Consider the following 19,040-nt stretch of genomic DNA (forward strand, 5'->3'; position numbering starts at 1 on the left):
AAAATATCAGATGATAAAGCCTATAAAAGTGGCCGGCCATAGCTATATGGATTTGGGCCTCACTTTTTGCAATTTTACAGTTTTATCATTTCTGCATCTCATTTTCTCAAAAACGCCAATTTTCAAATTCAACCATTTAAATGCCAATTCTAACTATTTAATAACTATAAATAATTATTAAATAATATTGTCATTTATCATATTTATTAATTGAACCATACAAAGTATCATAATTAACAAATATGCCCCTAAAACTCTTTCTTTACAATTTCGCCCTTACTTAGTGAAAAATTCACAAATAGACATAGTCTAATTTGAGAATTATAATTGATTAATCAAAACCAATTATATGAGTCTTACAAGCAATATTATCTCAACTAGTGGGGGGACCATGGGTCTATATAACCGAGCTTCCAATAAGCAGATCAAGAATTTATAACCTAAATTCACTGACTTATTAATTCTTCGTTGAATCCACGCATAGATATTAGAATTACACTCTCAGTAATAGAATGCTCTATATGTTCTACCATATAGACACATTATTAGTTATCCATTGTTATAATCCTAATTTGATCAATGATCCTCTATATGAATGATCTACACTATATAGGGATTAGATTACTGTTACACCCTACAATGTATTTAATCCTTAAAATACTTAATCCCGTATAAATGAGATTTCAGCTTATGTGAAATGAGATCTCCACCATGTATTTTTGTTTGGTCAAGCTCGAAGGAGATCATCCTTTACTTACTATTTGCCAGATAGAAGCTATAGATTCCATGTTTATATTAGCGCTCCCACTCAATTGCACTACCGTGTTCCCAAAATGTACATATCACCCTGACCTAAAAGTAGGCTTAACTAACAAATCAAAGAACGTGAATAGCCTCTTGAGATTGAGCCTAATCATAACAGGAGTAAGATCATTTGATCTAGGATCAACTAGGCGATATTGACTTGAATAGATATTACGGTAAGTTTAATAAATCTAATTCAAAGTTCAATATCGGTCCCTTCCGATGCATACTCCATGCATCCAACCTGAGCTTTACTTTAACCAATGCTCTGGAAAGAACATAGCATTTCTCCAAATGCAAGTAAACTCTGTTGTAGATTATCATATCAGTAAAACCCTGTGTCTGATAAATCTAGGAAACTTTATTCACATAGTCATGTTTACTTTCCAATGTGTTGACAACACAATCAACAGGATCAAGTATGTGAAAAGGGTTTCAGATGAATTTATAAATCAAAAATAGACAAGCAATTGATAACATGAACCAAAACATACACAAATGAATGAAAAATACTTCTGTTTCTTTATTGATGTTGAATAAAATGGATTACATTGAAATGGAGTTTTATTTAGGGCATAAAACCCAACATGAACATCAGAGACTGACAGGTTTGTTACAGCCTTTGACACTTCCTGAGTGGAAGTGGGAGGATATCACCATGGACTTTGTAATTGGATAACCTAGCTTATGGCAGAGTTTACAACGGGCTATGGGTACCAAACTGAAATTCAGTATAGCTTTCCATCCTCAGACTGATGGGCAGTCCGAAAGGACAATTCAGATACTGGAAGATATAAGCATGTGTTATGGATTTCGAAGGCTCCTGGAGTAAGTATCTACCACTGATAGAGTTCTCGTATAATAACAGTTATCAAAGTACAATAGGGATGGCTCCCTATGAATTGTTATATGGCAGAAAGTGTAGATCTCCCATTCCCTGGGATGAGACGTGGGAGAAGAAATACTTAGGTCCAGAATTAGTACAACGGACTAATGAAGCCATCAAGAATATTAAAGCTAGAATGCTTGCCTCTCAGAGTAGGAAAAAGAGTTACACAGATCCGAAACACGGGAATGTAGAGTTTCAAGTAGGGGATCATGTGTTCCTACGGGTGTCTCCAATGAAGGGGATCAAACATTTCTGGAAAAGAGGCAAATTATGTCCTAGATTCACAAGACCTTTCGAGATTCTCGAGAAGGTTGGACAAGTAGCATATCGTTTAGCTTTGCCTCCAGCTCTTTCAACAGTTCACATACGTTTCAGACCCTGCTCATGTACTAAGTTATGAAAACCTTGAGCTGCAACAAGACTTATCATACGAAGAATAGACAGTTCAGATCCTAGACAGAAAGGATAAGGTCCTTTGGAACAAGACCATATCTTTGGTCAAAGTACTATGGAGAAATAGCAAGGTGGAGGAAGCCACCAAGGAGTTAGAATCCGACATGAGAGCTCTATATCCAGAGTTTTTTAGGTTAGATTTCGAGGACGAAATCCTTTTAAGGGGGGGATAATTGTAAAGACCGCTTAACTTTAATTTGGAAATTAGCAGATAATTAGGGTTTAATTATGAAACTTGCATATTAGTTTGGAATTATTTATTTACGGAGATTTATTTGAATTGAGAATGCATTTTATATGTTATATATGGAATTTTATAATTTTGCATGTTTTGTGTCCGGCAACATGGGAGCGCGGTGTTTGGCTATTAGAATCACATCTTAGTATTTCTAGTTTAGGGGGACATTATAGTTGGACATTAGAAATGTCGGGAATAGTCGGGATTTTAGAATTGACTAAAATACCCCTAAGTGGCCTTTTATGACTTTTAGTGTGGGAAGAGAAAAATGGTCATTTTACCTATTTGAGTTTTGTCTTTTAGAAAGAAGTTAATATAAAGTATTAATCCGATTTTATTTGATGTTATAAACTGATATTTTAATAAAACAAAAACCTTTTTTATTCATTTATACAAAAACTAGAAAATTCATGAAAAAACAAAGAACTCTCTCTCTCTCTCTCTCTCTCTCTCTCTCTCTCTCTCTCTCTCTCTCTCTCTCTCTCTCTCTCTCTCTCTAAATTCTTAGGGCTACTATGGTTGGTGATTTCCTCAGTAATTCTTGTGATTCTCAGCTAGTTTTTAGTGATCTCAAGCCAAGGTAAAGCCTTTTAAACTCCTACTCTTGCTTTCTTGAACTTTAAGAAAATGGTTTATGCATGTTTTGTGGATTTTGTTGCTGTAGTTGTTGTTGGTGTATGATTTGTATTTTTGAAGTTAGATTACGGTTAAATATGATGAATTGATCTAGTTTTGGTAGCTATTAGTAGGTTTGAGCAAGCTTTGAGTTTTAGAACTCAAGCTTGGCTCTTTAATGGTGTTTTTTTATTCTAAGCTTGTATGGTTGTGTTATTGCTTGGAATATATCTTTTGGGGTATAATATGCAGGTCCGGAAGGTTTAGAATAGATTGGAATCGATTTGGTTAGGTTTTGGAATTTTTGGGGGTTTTCTGGTGTAAATCGATTAACCGGTTTTACAAAACCGGTTAACTGGATTTGTTGCTGGGTTCTCCAAAAAATTCGTGTTGTCGATTCGTGTTAGTTTCAGAGCTTTGGTTGGTTAGTTCCCTGTTAGTTTAGGGTATTTTGATGTTAACTTACAATAGATAGGTTTTTGGTTTAAAACTTAAGTCCCGGTTTTGATTTAGCGTATCACTTATCTATGTTATAATCGATGTAATTTAGGGGCCTGTAATTCGCCGAGTAGTTGTTCCACTCAGGTTGGCCGGCACACCTAAATTTAGAAATAAGGTAAGATTAGTATAATGTCATGCATATATATTTACATGTTTAGCATACATGTTGTTTATGCCTATTAGAATACATTGATAGCAGTAATAGTATATACTGATCGATGTTGTCACATCAATATGGTTGGAGTATGACTGACATATTGAGTATAAGCTAACATTATGGTCGATAGTATTATCGTATGAACGTTCTAGACTCAGTACCGTGAAGGACACGAGGATAGGGTTATGGTTGGGTGTATGGGCACCTGATTATAACCCGTGATATTATTATGTTTTATGTTATGTTTTCTAACTGAGTCTGTCGACTCACAGTGCTATTTTCATGTGTAGGTAAGGGCAAGGCTAAGGCTGAGCAGCCGTGAGAGCGAGCAGATGAAGATTGTACATGTCGGCGCGGTTAGGCTTGGAGTGTACGATCTTTGGGACATCAGGACTTTTGTTGTGTAGTCGCGAGGCGACAAACTTGTGTATATGAATATTAAACTTCTGTAAATATTTTTGTAAGCGGGATCCCAGAATTTTATATGTATGTCACTTTATGTTTTTAATTAAATAAACAAAATTTTAATTAATCACGGTTTTCGATAACCTCATTGATTAGCAACGGGCTACACGGTAAGTTAAAAATCACGCTAACATGCCTAAATTAGTTAGGGTGTTACAGTTCCTTTTCACCAGTATCATATAACAGCCCACCATCATCATTCTCTCCACCTGTTAGAGTCACATAATCACTATCATTCTCTAAGTCCATCGTCTCATGATCAGCCATGAAGAGCTACCTTGAAGAACAAAACGAAAAGACAAGAAAACACTTTAGGGTTTGACAGCAAAACAGAGCATACGCGAGGTGAAAGGACCAGACTATAGTACCTTTTTGTGCACTCTTAGTTCTAAAAACACTCCAATGTATAATAATTTTTAAAAATGCTATAATTATAATCTCACACATTATTATTTAATATATATCCTAATTTTTAACTACAATAACTTTTTAGCTTTAATTTTTTATTGAAAAAAAAAAATGAAAAGCATCAATGCTACAACCAGAGGCGAAGCAAGAATTAAGTATTTATATTTTGTCTTTACTTTTGTGTGATTATCTATATATAATAAAAGAATAAATATGTGCATGTATTTAACGAAAATAATATATTGATTCAGAATAAATTAATAATTTCATAATATAAACTATCCTCTTGACTTTTATTTTTATTTTAAAATAATTTTTGATTTTTTAAGATATTAATTTAAATTCAAATAAGATATTTATAACTAATTTTTAGTAATTATATATTGTGCATATTAAAAAAAACTAATATACATTACATTTTACAAATTTTTTAATAATTATATAAATTAGTATAATCACAAATATAAACATATAATACAACTAAAAATATATATGCAAATAATAAAATAATTTTTTTATTATAATTTTGTAGTTAATTATTTAATTACTTTGATTTATTAATTTATAGTTTGAATTTTTTTTAATAGTATCATGATTATTTCTAGCTTGATGCTTGAAACTATCGTATATAGTTTCTATTTTTTTTTTAATATTTTAATAAATTTATTATTAATAATAATAAAGATCTCTTAATTTTAAGTTCTTTCTTTATCAATTAATTTCTTGTTATAAAATAATATATAATAGATGAGAAGAAAGAAGAAGAAGACAAAAAGAGAAAGTGAATGAGAATTTCTCAGTTGTGTATTTCAATGGGGTGAACCCCTATTTATACAAATACAAGAGTAAAATATTAAGAAACTAAGAAAAAGAGGAATGTTGATTACAATTAATGGTAATAAATAAAACATTTGGACATCCACATAATTATTAATATTTATAACACTCTCCCTTGGATGTCCATAATAACTACCTTATTAAAAATCTTGCTGAAAACTTGATCAAAAGAAAAAGAGTATAGTGTAAACTAACTCCCCCTCATTTAGGCATTTGTGGAGATCTTCTAATCGACGAATTTCGATCTTGTCAGCCATCTTCTCAAATGTTGACGTTGGTAATAACTTTGATAATAAGTTTGCAAGATTGACACTTGATTGAATATGTTGAACACCAATATGCATTTTCTTGAAGCGTATCAAGAAGAATTTGGTGAAATGTGTTCTAACTCTATCTCCTTCAATGTACCCTCCTTTTAGTTGAGCGATGCAAGCAGTATTATCCATAGAGAATTGCTTGGGTTGATACTTCTTTATTGAGTGCAATCCATATATTTATCGAATATGCTATGTCAATGATCTCACTCACACACATTCTCTACTTGCTTCATAAAATGTAAGTATGTTAACATGATTTATAGTTGCCTCGTTAAAAACCTTGCCAGAAAAATCCAGTGGGAGAAAATCTGAGCTAGGGAAAAAGAGTACAATATATATTTCATATTCATAACTATTTGCAAGTTGTCTCGTTAAAAACCTTGCCAGGAAAACCCAGTGGGACAAAACCTGAACTAAGGAAAAAAGAGTGCAACATAAATATGTCTCCCCCTCATGGACATATGATACATAATTCTTTTGGTGATAATAGATCTCATAAGATTATTGTTATCACTTTTAAAATATCACCATATACAATCTTTGATCATATATTTTCTATAACTCTTCCAGAGTATGTATGGATTTCTAAATTATAGATGAGGGGTTCATGGAACATTAGTCTTTATCCAACTAATTGTGCCATTTATGTGTGTACACAACTTTGTTCATACTAAAATTTAAAATTTCAAGTAGATATGAACATAACACATTAATGGTACTATAAATTTTCATTTGTGACAATGATGGTACTCCAAGACCATATATTTATTCCATCTTGTTGTATGATCATAATTTCCATATCAAATGATCATATATCTATAATTCTTGATACATATGAAGTACTTCAGGACTTCAATACTAATGAACAAACTTTATACATTTAATATCTCTCAATATACAAAAAAAAAAAAGTTTGTTCTTCAATAACTTATAATATAATTAAAAACTCTTCAAGAGTTTATCACAACGTATAATTTACGATTTATACTGCATAGACAACCATAAGTATTTTTCAAGCAATAATTTACTTACATGTCTTTATTTCATACAAAGATCTTTGTCATATAGTGCGCGCGACTTTGAATTTATATCACTTAAGACATGTATTAAATTCTTCTAGAATTTTTAGATAAGGCTTATTTCAAATTCTCACTATATTAGGAGCTCCAATTAAATAATCTTTTGTTGCAACATTTGTATGACGCTTATAAACTCTCATAAAATATATTCCAGACTATAATCAAATCATGATTATATTTTCTCAATATTTAAGCCTTACTTCAATCAATCTCATGTCTATGCAAACTTTGTACAACAATTCATTATGTATAAATACATAGATACAAATTTCTCATTAGAAATATTTATTTGCACACCCTACAGGTCTTATTTCACTTTATACGAGTAAACTTGCCTGGACTGCGTCATAATATTTTGGCCAAAAACAAAATGTATTTCGATGATTCTCGACAAATCTAATACCATGATCCTGTTGGGTTTTATGCCCTAAATAAAACTCTTTACAATCTGATTAGTTATCAATATAAGAAATTTGAAGTGATTGATGTTTGCATGAATTTTACATGCTAATGGTTTAATATGTTTAATATGTTTATTACATTCATACACACAAAATCAGTTAAATCCAGATCATATGTTTATTCACAATTACAGTATCGTCAACACAGTGGAATGTGATTGTGATCATATGAATCAAAAGTTTTGGTCCCTGTTTCATCAGTGTTATTGGATTTACACTAATGTGATAATCAGCGATGATGTATACTTACACTTGGAGTAAGTGTTATGTTCTTTCCAAGACATTAGTAAAGTATACTAGTTTCGAATGTATGGAGTATACATTGGACTGGACCGATATTGCAACTAAGTTAAGATATTACAAACTTACCGTTATACATATCTTTCCAAGTCAATATCAGTAGTTGATCTTAATATTAAAAGAATCTAAATCCTGATATGCTTAGCTCAACTCAGGAGTGCTATTCATGTTCTTTGATTTATTAGTTAAGCCTACTTTTGGGTCAGGGTGATACGTATATTTTGGGAACATGATAGTATGATTGAGTGGGAGTGCTAAACATAAATATGGAATCTATAGCTTCTACTGGTGTATAGAAGTCAAGTGATGATTCCCTTCGAGCTTAGCAAATAGAAGTAAATGGATGAGCTCTTGTTTAACTGACTATTTATTAGATCACTAAACACCATTTACAGGTAGCTAAGTGTTTTAAGGGGCCAAATACATTGAGGGGTGAGAACGGTAAAGAAATCCCATCTCGATGTAGATCATCTATATAGAGGATCTTTAAATCACAATAAGATTAAAACAATGGTCAAATGAGATAGCATATTGATATCGTGGAACATACAATATGCTCTATATAAGTCTGAGAGTGCAATTCTAAGTTCTAAGAGTGGATTCAACGAAGAATTAATAAGTAGGAATTTACTTGGTAAATTTGGTTCACTTATTGGAAGCTCAGCATATAGATCCATGGTCCCCATTCTAGTTGAGAATATTCTGCTTGTAAGACTCATTAATTGATTCGTGATTGATCAATTATAATTCTAAAGTTAGACTATGTCTAATTTTATGAATTTTCACTAAGCAGTGGTGAAATTGTAAAGAAAAGAGTTTCTAGGTTTATTTATTTATTAATGGACTTTATATGTCTAATTAATAATTAAATTAAATGACAATATTATTTAATAATGTATTTTAGTTATTAAATAATTAGTTTTAGCATTTAAAAGGTTAGAATTGGAAAATTGGCGTTTTTGAGAAAATAGAGATAAAATTTGATAAAACTGCAAAATTAAGTGAGGCCCAATAACACACCATGGCCGGCCACTTAAATAGGTTTTTCAAATTAATATTTTTATTATTTTAATGCCAAATAATTCCTAACCTAAACCTAGTAGTTACCTATAAATAGAAAGTGATGGCTCAGTCAAATCACAAGTTTTCAGATCATCTTTCTGACAGAAATTTCTCTCTTCAGAAAAACTGAGCCTTCCCCACTTTCTATACCTGGCCGAAATCATCCCTCTCTTTTCCCTTCATTAATTTCGTGACCCTAGTGAAAGATTAAGTGCCCACACACAGCAAGCAGTAACTCAATCATAGATTGGAAGACTGTGAAGGATCAAACTTGAAGAAGAAGGACATTCGGGCTCAGATCTTGATTATACTCTGCTACAGAAAGGATACAAGGGTTAGAGATCTGAGTGGAAGGAGACATTAATTCTGATGCATCAATGTAAGGTTTTCTTAACTTTATATGTGTTTAATTTATCGTTTTAGAAAGTTCATATTTAGGGTGTTTAAACAACATACTTGTGAGTAGATCTAAGATCCTGGTAAAATAAATATTCCAACAACTGGCCTCAGAGCCATGGTAATTGATTTACTTGCATGAAATTTGGACTTTAAAACGATTGTTTGTTTGTTTTTGGATGGTATCATGTTGTATTGAGTGTTATTTGATGATTGATTGATGTTTGTAAATTTTCGTAAAAAATAATTGCGATTTTTTTTTCTGGAATTATTTTTATTGGATAGTATGGAAAAAATTAAGCAAGTTAGCCTTTTACAGAACTCAATTTCGATTTTATTTGAATTAGTTATGAATTTTTGAAGATTTGAAAAAATCGGGGCTGTGCTGAAATTTTCCTGCGATCGCGAAAAGTGTCCGTACAGCTCATAATTTTTTCATTTTTCTTCGATTTTTCATGTTTTTTCATGGAATTAACTTCCGATTTTTTGTATAGTTTTGTATATATACTATTACTATTCCTAATTCAATTCTAATTATCATTTTGAATTAATTTAATATTTTTTAAATTTAATTCAAGATATTAGTGTAATTTGAATTTGAATAGAATTAGTATCTATCTTCTTGCTTAAAAATCTATCTTATTTTTAAATTTGATTATATCTTATCTTATTTTTAAATTTAAGGTCAGATTTTATATATATTTTTAAATTAAATTTTTTTAAGATATTTTGACCTTATTTAAATTTAAAATAAGATAATTATAATCATGTAATTTTAAATAGATGTAAGATATTTTGCTAACTTTTAAATTTTGTTATTTTATTTATTTAAATTAAATTTAAAATCTGATAAGATATTTCATTTATCTTTTCTAATTTTTATTTAATTTTTAAAAGTAGTTAGCAAATTTTTGAAATGATATTTAGGTTGGTTGAAACCTAATTTTTCAAAATTGTAGGTTTAATTTTAATTTTTTTTAAAAAAAACAATTTCGAAATTTAAATTTTTTTTAATTTCGAAAATAAATATTTATTTTATTTTTTTCGAAAATTAATTTTTTTTTAAATTAAATTTTTTTTATTTATTTAATTATTAATTTCGAAATCTATTTATTTAAAATTAAATAAATCCTACTTCCAACTATCCAGCTAACCTTGTTGCAGGAGTATGTGGTTTTAGCTTGTGTGTAAGTTTTCAAAAACCTATTATTACTTGATTGCAAATAGCCATGGTTACTTTTTTGCCAGATCTAATGATCTGATGGCTCCCTTGGTCAAGTTAATAATTTGTAACAGGTAAATTTTACAATCTTCTTTCATCTGTGTATGACCTAGCAACATGATAGGATCCATCCAAAGTGTGCCTGTGTGAGCCTATGTGTTTATTTTATTATATAGATGCATATAGGTTGTTGCTAAATAAAATGTCACACCATGATAGATTTTATTTAGGTCCATTTAGTTATTGGACCTATTCAATTAATAACAGTTATTCATTTTAAGGTTAAATTCCTCTCTTTTGGGCCTTGTATGAGAGTTGGGAGCCATAGAAGTGGGTACGACATACTGAACTCAGCACCTCCTCACATGAACTATCCCAATTGTGAAGGCCCATTTGCCTGATTTGAATAACTGTACTAGGTTAATTATATTAGTTTAACCTAATAAAATTGAATTAGCAACATAATTAACTTTTAAAATATATGAAATTTATTTTCATTTTAATATTTTAAAGTTAATTTTAAGAAAAATACTTTTAGTTTAGATATTATTTTTAGACAAACTATTTGTATTTTTCTTGTATTTAATTAAATGTAGAATTTTAACTAACTAAGATTCTTTCTGGAGCTTATTTAATTAAATATTCATATTTAAGTTATAAATTAGTTTTATCAACTGATTTTTCTTATCTAACTCAAATTTGAATATTTCATTTAAATTTTAAATCAAGTTGAGGAATCCTAGGCATTAGTTATTAAAGATTCTTAAGATATTTTTTAAGTTAATATCTTTTCGAATATTAACTTAAAATTGAATATTTTAAATATTTTTTAGGTTAATATCTTTTCGAATATTAACTTAAAAAGATATCTTCGAATTAAGTGGTTACAACTTAATTTTTGATATTTAATTAAATCTAAATTTGAAATTATTTAAGTTTTAGATTTTTTCTATATAACTTAAATTAGATATTTTTCAAATTTTTGTTGAAAAGATACTTAGTCAAATAAGATATTTTCTAGATAGTAATTTTTAGACTACTTATTATTTCTAATATTTAAATAGAAAAATATTATACTTTGTGAAATTAATTATTTAAATAATTAATTTTGGTACAATTTTATTAAGTATATTTTTCCTAGTATTAAATAGAAATTAATAATTAAGCCTTCTCTACACTTAATTATTTATTTCTTGAATTTAATACATTTAATTAACTTGAAAAATCTAAATATCTAAGTTGATTTTAATCATGATACTTGAATATTTATTGATTTTTCATGACACTTAATTAAATAGAAAATTATTTTTAAGTTGAAATTTAATTTTTCAACTAAAATTTAAATAATTTTCAAAATATATATATTTCTTTATTTTATTAATCAATTTCGAAAATTGCATTTTATTTATGCAATATTTTCAAATTTTTTATTTTAAAAAAAAAATAGACTGAGTTGTAAATTAATTATTTATTTTAATTAATTCTTGGATCAACTACAATCAATGATTTTTTCATTTAATTGATTAATTTAAATAAATGAATTTAAAATATATATATCATTAGAAATTGAATTAATTAGTCAAAAGAAAATCTAGATAGGTGATATTTTTGCTTGAAGTATTTCTTTTCTATTTTTATTATTTTCGAAAATTGTATACTTTTTTTAATATATACTTTAAATTTTAGAACTCAATAAATATATTCTCAAAGGAAATTTTTAAGTTGCTAATTATTTAATTTAATTCAACTTAAATTAATTTCCTTAATATTTATATTTAAGATTATTACTAAGATGGAAATAATTTATTTTATTTCAATCACCATCTAAGTATAATTTTATAAATATTATATTAAATTCTTATTTTTGAATTTCAATTCTAAATTTCAAATTTAATGAGAATTTATTTATTAGAATAATAAAGAAAATACATATTAAAGAATGAGCTTTATTATTATTAAGATATTCGATCTCCATTGTGGGTTTTACACCGCGTTTGTTTTAGTGAGTAATCCTCCCTAATGAAGGAACGTTCATTAGCAATTTCGCACCTTTTAATCTCGCATGATAAGTGGTTTGTAAGTGTTTTATATGGTATAGATCACCCTAATGATGGCGACCATATTTGACTTGCAAATTGCGAAACAATGGTAGAAGCTCATAAGATAGAATAGCCTTGACTCTCGCCTAAACGGGACAACACTGGATTCCAATCTTGATCGAATAAAAGGTTGCTAGAATGTTTGACAACTCTATTCAATTGATGGTAACTTTGACTCTCGCCTAAACGGGACACTGATATCAGTTTGTTGAAAAACCTTGGAAATTATTTAGGATTGAATTTTTAAGTATTTTCTCATATCATTCCTACTTGCTATGTGCTTATAATTTCTGAATTGATTTTGTGTTAAACCATTATTAATTTCTATTTGTTGATTTCTATTATTTTGTAGTATCCTGTTTTGTCAAAATGACTTCCATGTTATCACTGTTGACTGAAAATAAGCTGAATGGATCTAACTTTAATAAGTGGAATGAGAACATTAATATTGCTGTCATAGGAGAAAGTGCCTTGTTTGTTTTAACTGAGCCGTCACCTGAAGTGCCTGGGGACAATGCTTCCAAAGCTGTGAAAGAAAAGTATGAGCGTTGGCAGAAAGCAAATAACAAAGCTCTATACTTTATGCTTTCTAGCATGGTTAACACCCTCAAAACTCGGTTTTCTAAAACCGAAAAGGCTGCTGAAGTCATGACGAAGTTAAATGAGCTATTCGGTAAGGCACCACTTCAGTCACGCTTTGACGCGACTAAGAAGTACATTAATGCACGGATGGAACCTCATCAAAACGTGCGTGACCATGTTCTCCTCATGTCAAGTTATTTCCAAGAATCCCAGGATCATGGTGCTGAAATGGACAGTGCTACTCAAGTAAGTCTTATCTTGAATAGCCTGACTCCAGCATTTCTACCATACACATCAAATTATGTCATGAATAAGAAGGAAATTGACTTTCATGAATTAGTCAATGACCTTCAAACTTATGAAAATTTGATTGGAGGATCCAAGAAGAAAGGGAGTAAACCTCATAATCCTGGGAATGGTAATGGGACGATGAAACCTGAAGCAAATGTTGCCTCTGCTTCAAAGCCCAAATCGAAGAGGAAGTGGAACAACACCAAGAAGCGAACTAAAGCCATGAAGAATAAAAAGGCTGTTCCTTCTGGTGATGCTACAATTAAAGGAAAGTGTTTCTACTGCAATGAGAAAGGTCATTGGAAACCCCAGTGTCCTAAACTTCTTGCAAAGAAACAAGGTATTTCCATTTGTAAACTTTAAGAGTTTTAGTGAATTATTATCCAATTGGATTTATGATTCTGGACTAAACTTTGTTTATTTGTTTTCTTCTTCGTATAAGCCAAGCTACTTGAACTCAGATGAGTTGGATCAGCAAGCTCGACCAAGGGTGAAATCGTCCAGATGAAGATGAAGCTCTTCAATTTATTTTTGAATTAATTGTTTTAGTTTAAAGACAATTTGGATTTCAAATTTTAGTTAGGGATATTTATCCCTTTTTCTCTCATATTGTTGCAATATTTTTTTTATTATTAATAAAGTATCTATTTTTCGAAATTCACTATTGCAAATTATGAGATTGAGCTTCATTTAATTTATCTTCATCAATTATTACCACATTATATTTGTATGTTCGTATGTGTAAGTGTTTTTATTATTGATGCAAATTCTATAATATTTACAACTCTTCATAGAGTTATATTAAATAAAAACTAGAAATTATTTCTATGTTTATCAATAATTGTTAATTCTCATACAATTATTAAGAATTTGTTTAATAAAAGGATCTTTTGATCTGATAGGGGTGGAGAAAAGTTAAGAAAACTATGCAGTTCAACGATCTTTTATATCTAATGAACTCTGGATAGTATTCAACTCCACATAAACTCTATCACACTAAGAGAATAATGATCTTTACAACCTTTAGGGGTGGATCATAATCTCTATATACTTAGGGGTGGAGGTTATCCATAGTACCCTATATGTATATACTTAGGGGTGGAGTATATTCCACAATTCCCTATGAAACACATATCTTGTTTAAACATGGAAGTAATATAATGAGTCAGCTATTGTCAATATAAATTCTTGATTGTATGCTCCATTTCGTTTTTATTGTTGTAAGTAAAAGTTTGATACCTTTGAAAGTTCTTTGTTAAAGTTTCACACTACCTTAATTGAGTGGGAGAATTTTAAAGTTCTATACCCATCTTCATTAGGTTGATAATTGTGATAGGTACTTAAGAACACTACTGAAAAGCAAATCTAACCATTCACATGGATAGGTATAGCTTATCAGAATTATGAGAATAAGATAAAGAACTCTAGTTCAGTCCATTCGAATGACTTGAACCAAGAATTCTTAATCCTCATAAAATTTGATGGTATCTTAATTTTGATTACTTTATCTCTGACATGTATTTTTCACTTCAAAATACTAGTCTGCTATGTTGATGACTTAGTCTTAACTTAAAGTTTCAAACTAATACAAAAGTCACAACTAGGTAACTCACTAAACAATCAGAGGTTAAAAGTATTATTTAACCAGACATCTGCTATTGAGTGGGAGCTATCTGAGATGTAATCAAATAGGGAACATTAGAAGATATTCAAGAAAGATTTATGAAAGTGATCTATATGTTAGATATTAAGAAACTGTGTACCAGTTATCCTTGTATCTCACCATCTAATTTCGATTTCTATGAGATGGAGCTTACTTTTGAGGTGGAGGAATTATTGTATAATAATTCAAGCTCTACCAGAGAAGAACTATAACTTGGTCTATTCAAAAATACCAGAAAGTTATATCACTGAAGAAAAGTCTACACTGTATTATCTCAATTACATATTTTAAAATATGAGAGATATGTCTTCTGTTAATTCAGATGTACTTTTAAAACAGTAAAGATTTCAGTATCCCTTGATGAGTAAAGCATATAGTAAAGGATGTTTCATAAGTGAATTTATGAAATAGTTTCCAGAAGTTTGGGTGGATTCAAATATACTACACTTGATCTGAAGATCAAGATATCAGATTGACCTATTTGCACAGTTTGTTTTATATTAGTGCAAGTGGGATTTTGTTGGGTTTTATGCCCTAAATAAAACTCTTTACAATCTGATTAGTTATCAATATAAGAAATTTGAAGTGATTGATGTTTGCATGAATTTTACATGCTAATGGTTTAATATGTTTAATATGTTTATTACATTCATACACACAAAATCAGTTAAATCCAGATCATATGTTTATTCACAATTACAGTATCGTCAACACAGTGGAATGTGATTGTGATCATATGAATCAAAAGTTTTGGTCCCTGTTTCATCAGTGTTATTGGATTTACACTAATGTGATAATCAGCGATGATGTATACTTACACTTGGAGTAAGTGTTATGTTCTTTCCAGGACATTAGTAAAGTATACTAGTTTCGAATGTATGGAGTATACATTGGACTGGACCGATATTGCAACTAAGTTAAGATATTACAAACTTACCGTTATACATATCTTTCCAAGTCAATATCAGTAGTTGATCTTAAGATTAAAAGAATCTAAATCCTGATATGCTTAGCTCAACTCAGGAGTGCTATTCATGTTCTTTGATTTATTAGTTAAGCCTACTTTTGGGTCAGGGTGATACGTATATTTTGGGAACATGATAGTATGATTGAGTGGGAGTGCTAAACATAAATATGGAATCTATAGCTTCTACTGGTGTATAGAAGTCAAGTGATGATTCCCTTCGAGCTTAGCAAATAGAAGTAAATGGATGAGCTCTTGTTTAACTGACTATTTATTAGATCACTAAACACCATTTACAGGTAGCTAAGTGTTTTAAGGGGCAAAATACATTGAGGGGTGAGAACGGTAAAGAAATCCCATCTCGATGTAGATCATCTATATAGAGGATCTTTAAATCACAATAAGATTAAAACAATGGTTAAATGAGATAGCATATTGATATCGTGGAACATACAATATGCTCTATATAAGTCTGAGAGTGCAATTCTAAGTTCTAAGAGTGGATTCAACGAAGAATTAATAAGTAGGAATTTACTTGGTAAATTTGGTTCACTTATTGGAAGCTCAGCATATAGATCCATGGTCCCCATTCTAGTTGAGAATATTCTGCTTGTAAGACTCATTAATTGATTCGTGATTGATCAATTATAATTCTAAAGTTAGACTATGTCTAATTTTATGAATTTTCACTAAGCAGTGGTGAAATTGTAAAGAAAAGAGTTTCTAGGTTTATTTATTTATTAATGGACTTTATATGTCTAATTAATAATTAAATTAAATGACAATATTATTTAATAATGTATTTTAGTTATTAAATAATTAGTTTTAGCATTTAAAAGGTTAGAATTGGAAAATTGGCGTTTTTGAGAAAATAGAGATAAAATTTGATAAAACTGCAAAATTAAGTGAGGCCCAATAATACACCATGGCCGGCCACTTAAATAGGTTTTTCAAATTAATATTTTTATTATTTTAATGCCAAATAATTCCTAACCTAAACCTAGTAGTTACCTATAAATAGAAAGTGATGGCTCAGTCAAATCACAAGTTTTCAGATCATCTTTCTGAGAGAAATTTCTCTCTTCAGAAAAACTGAGCCTTCCCCACTTTCTATACCTGGCCGAAATCATCCCTCTCTTTTCCCTTCATTAATTTCGTGACCCTAGTGAAAGATTAAGTGCCCACACACAGCAAGCAGTAACTCAATCATAGATTGGAAGACTGTGAAGGATCAAACTTGAAGAAGAAGGACATTCGGGCTCAGATCTTGATTATACTCTGCTACAGAAAGGATACAAGGGTTAGAGATCTGAGTGGAAGGAGACATTAATTCCGCTGCATCAATGTAAGGTTTTCTTAACTTTATATGTGTTTAATTTATCGTTTTAGAAAGTTCATATTTAGGGTGTTTAAACAACATACTTGTGAGTAGATCTAAGATCCTGGTAAAATAAATATTCCAACAGATCCTTGCTATCTCATGTTAGTTTATTGCATATGCACACATTCAATATTTATTGTCGACAAAAATTTCAATAAATGATAATTTCCTCCCATATTGACATAACTTATAGAGATCTCTTTAAATTACATATTTCTCAAATATGTTTATCATTTATAGGTACCTATATAGAATCACTTCAGGGATTCAATTATGATCAAATGTATTATGTCTAACTTCTCTTGGGAGTCTCTTCAAGTACTATTTTCATCACAGTTATCATTTTAATCATCAATACTTTATAACATTAAGGTATCTCCATGAGTACCTCTAGATTTAACAACTTCAGGATAAATTAAATGAATATTTATTAATAATTTCTATATTGTTCATTTACGCTTTAGGCGTTTTCAACTCATTCTAACTCAACTTTGAATAATATTGATTTGCAGTTGGTATATATCATTTTGAACTATATTGTTCTTATATACTTTTGTGCAAGGATCATTTTTCAAAAATTATCATTGATTCCAACTACTTCTCTCCCCTTGATCGAGAGAATTTTTTAAAAATTGTGATATCTAATAATATTAATATACCTGTAGGGATTTTAATATATCACAATGAATCAATATTTATTTAAACTCATATATACTACATGACATTGAACTTCAGGTTCAATAAACTTCAGTTTCAAGTTCAATCCTTATGAACTTGAAACTGAAGTTTATTGAACCTACATGACATTTCTAAGAATGAGTCATACGTGTATAATTAGAAATACATAAATTTAAACATTTTGTAAATGCATGATCATATAATCTTATCACATCGATAAGAAACTATACAATAAAAATATAACAATGGCTCAAGATTGTTAAAGAAATATAATTTAAATATTTTTTATGTGCAAATATATGCACATTCTTCTTTTGAGCCTTATAAATTAACAATGAGAAGAATCTTCTTGTTCTTCCACAAAATTTAGTCAAATTCTTTGATAATTTATTGCATATGATTGATCATGTCAAAATAATTCAATTCATGAACTTCAGGTTCACTATAATTTGTATTTCAATGAAACTTTCAAAAGGTAATGTAAATTCATTACAACATAATCATTATAAGTTTCATTTTTATATACACGAATAATATAATTATATTATTCTCTATAACGTGTATAAAATAATATATAATAGATTTTCTCTATCATATCATAGACACACATATATTGTAAATATTATGAATGATAAGAACATAACATATATATGAAATCAATAATAAATATATAAAAACATATACATACATATATAATATATAGATATATAGATAAAAAGAAACCAAATAATTCTTGAATTTGTTTCAGTCAGATGAGTATATATATAAATATATTTAGTGTATTTTGACTTTGAAACAATTCAAGAACTTTAACAAGATACTTAAATTGGGACTTGGCCAGAGAATCATGCTTGAAGCTTAGGCAGAGACTCGTGCTGATAACGTGTTATAAAATAATATACAATAGATGAGAAGAAAGAAGAAGAAGAAGAAGACAGAAAGAGAAAGTGAATGAGAATTTCTCAGTTGTTTATTCCCATGGGATGAACCCCTATTTATACAAATACAAGAGTGAAATATAAAGAAACTAAGAAAAATGGAAACTAAGAAAAAGAAGAATGTTGATTACAATTAATGGTAATAAATAAAAGATTTGGACATCCACATAATTATTAATATTTATAACATTTCTCAATTTTTAATCTTTTCTTCCTTATAAAGTTTTAATACTATCTCTT

The sequence above is a fragment of the Cannabis sativa genome, chromosome 4, assembly GCF_029168945.1.
Source record: "Cannabis sativa cultivar Pink pepper isolate KNU-18-1 chromosome 4, ASM2916894v1, whole genome shotgun sequence".
In the NCBI taxonomy this organism is placed as follows: Eukaryota; Viridiplantae; Streptophyta; class Magnoliopsida; order Rosales; family Cannabaceae; genus Cannabis; species Cannabis sativa.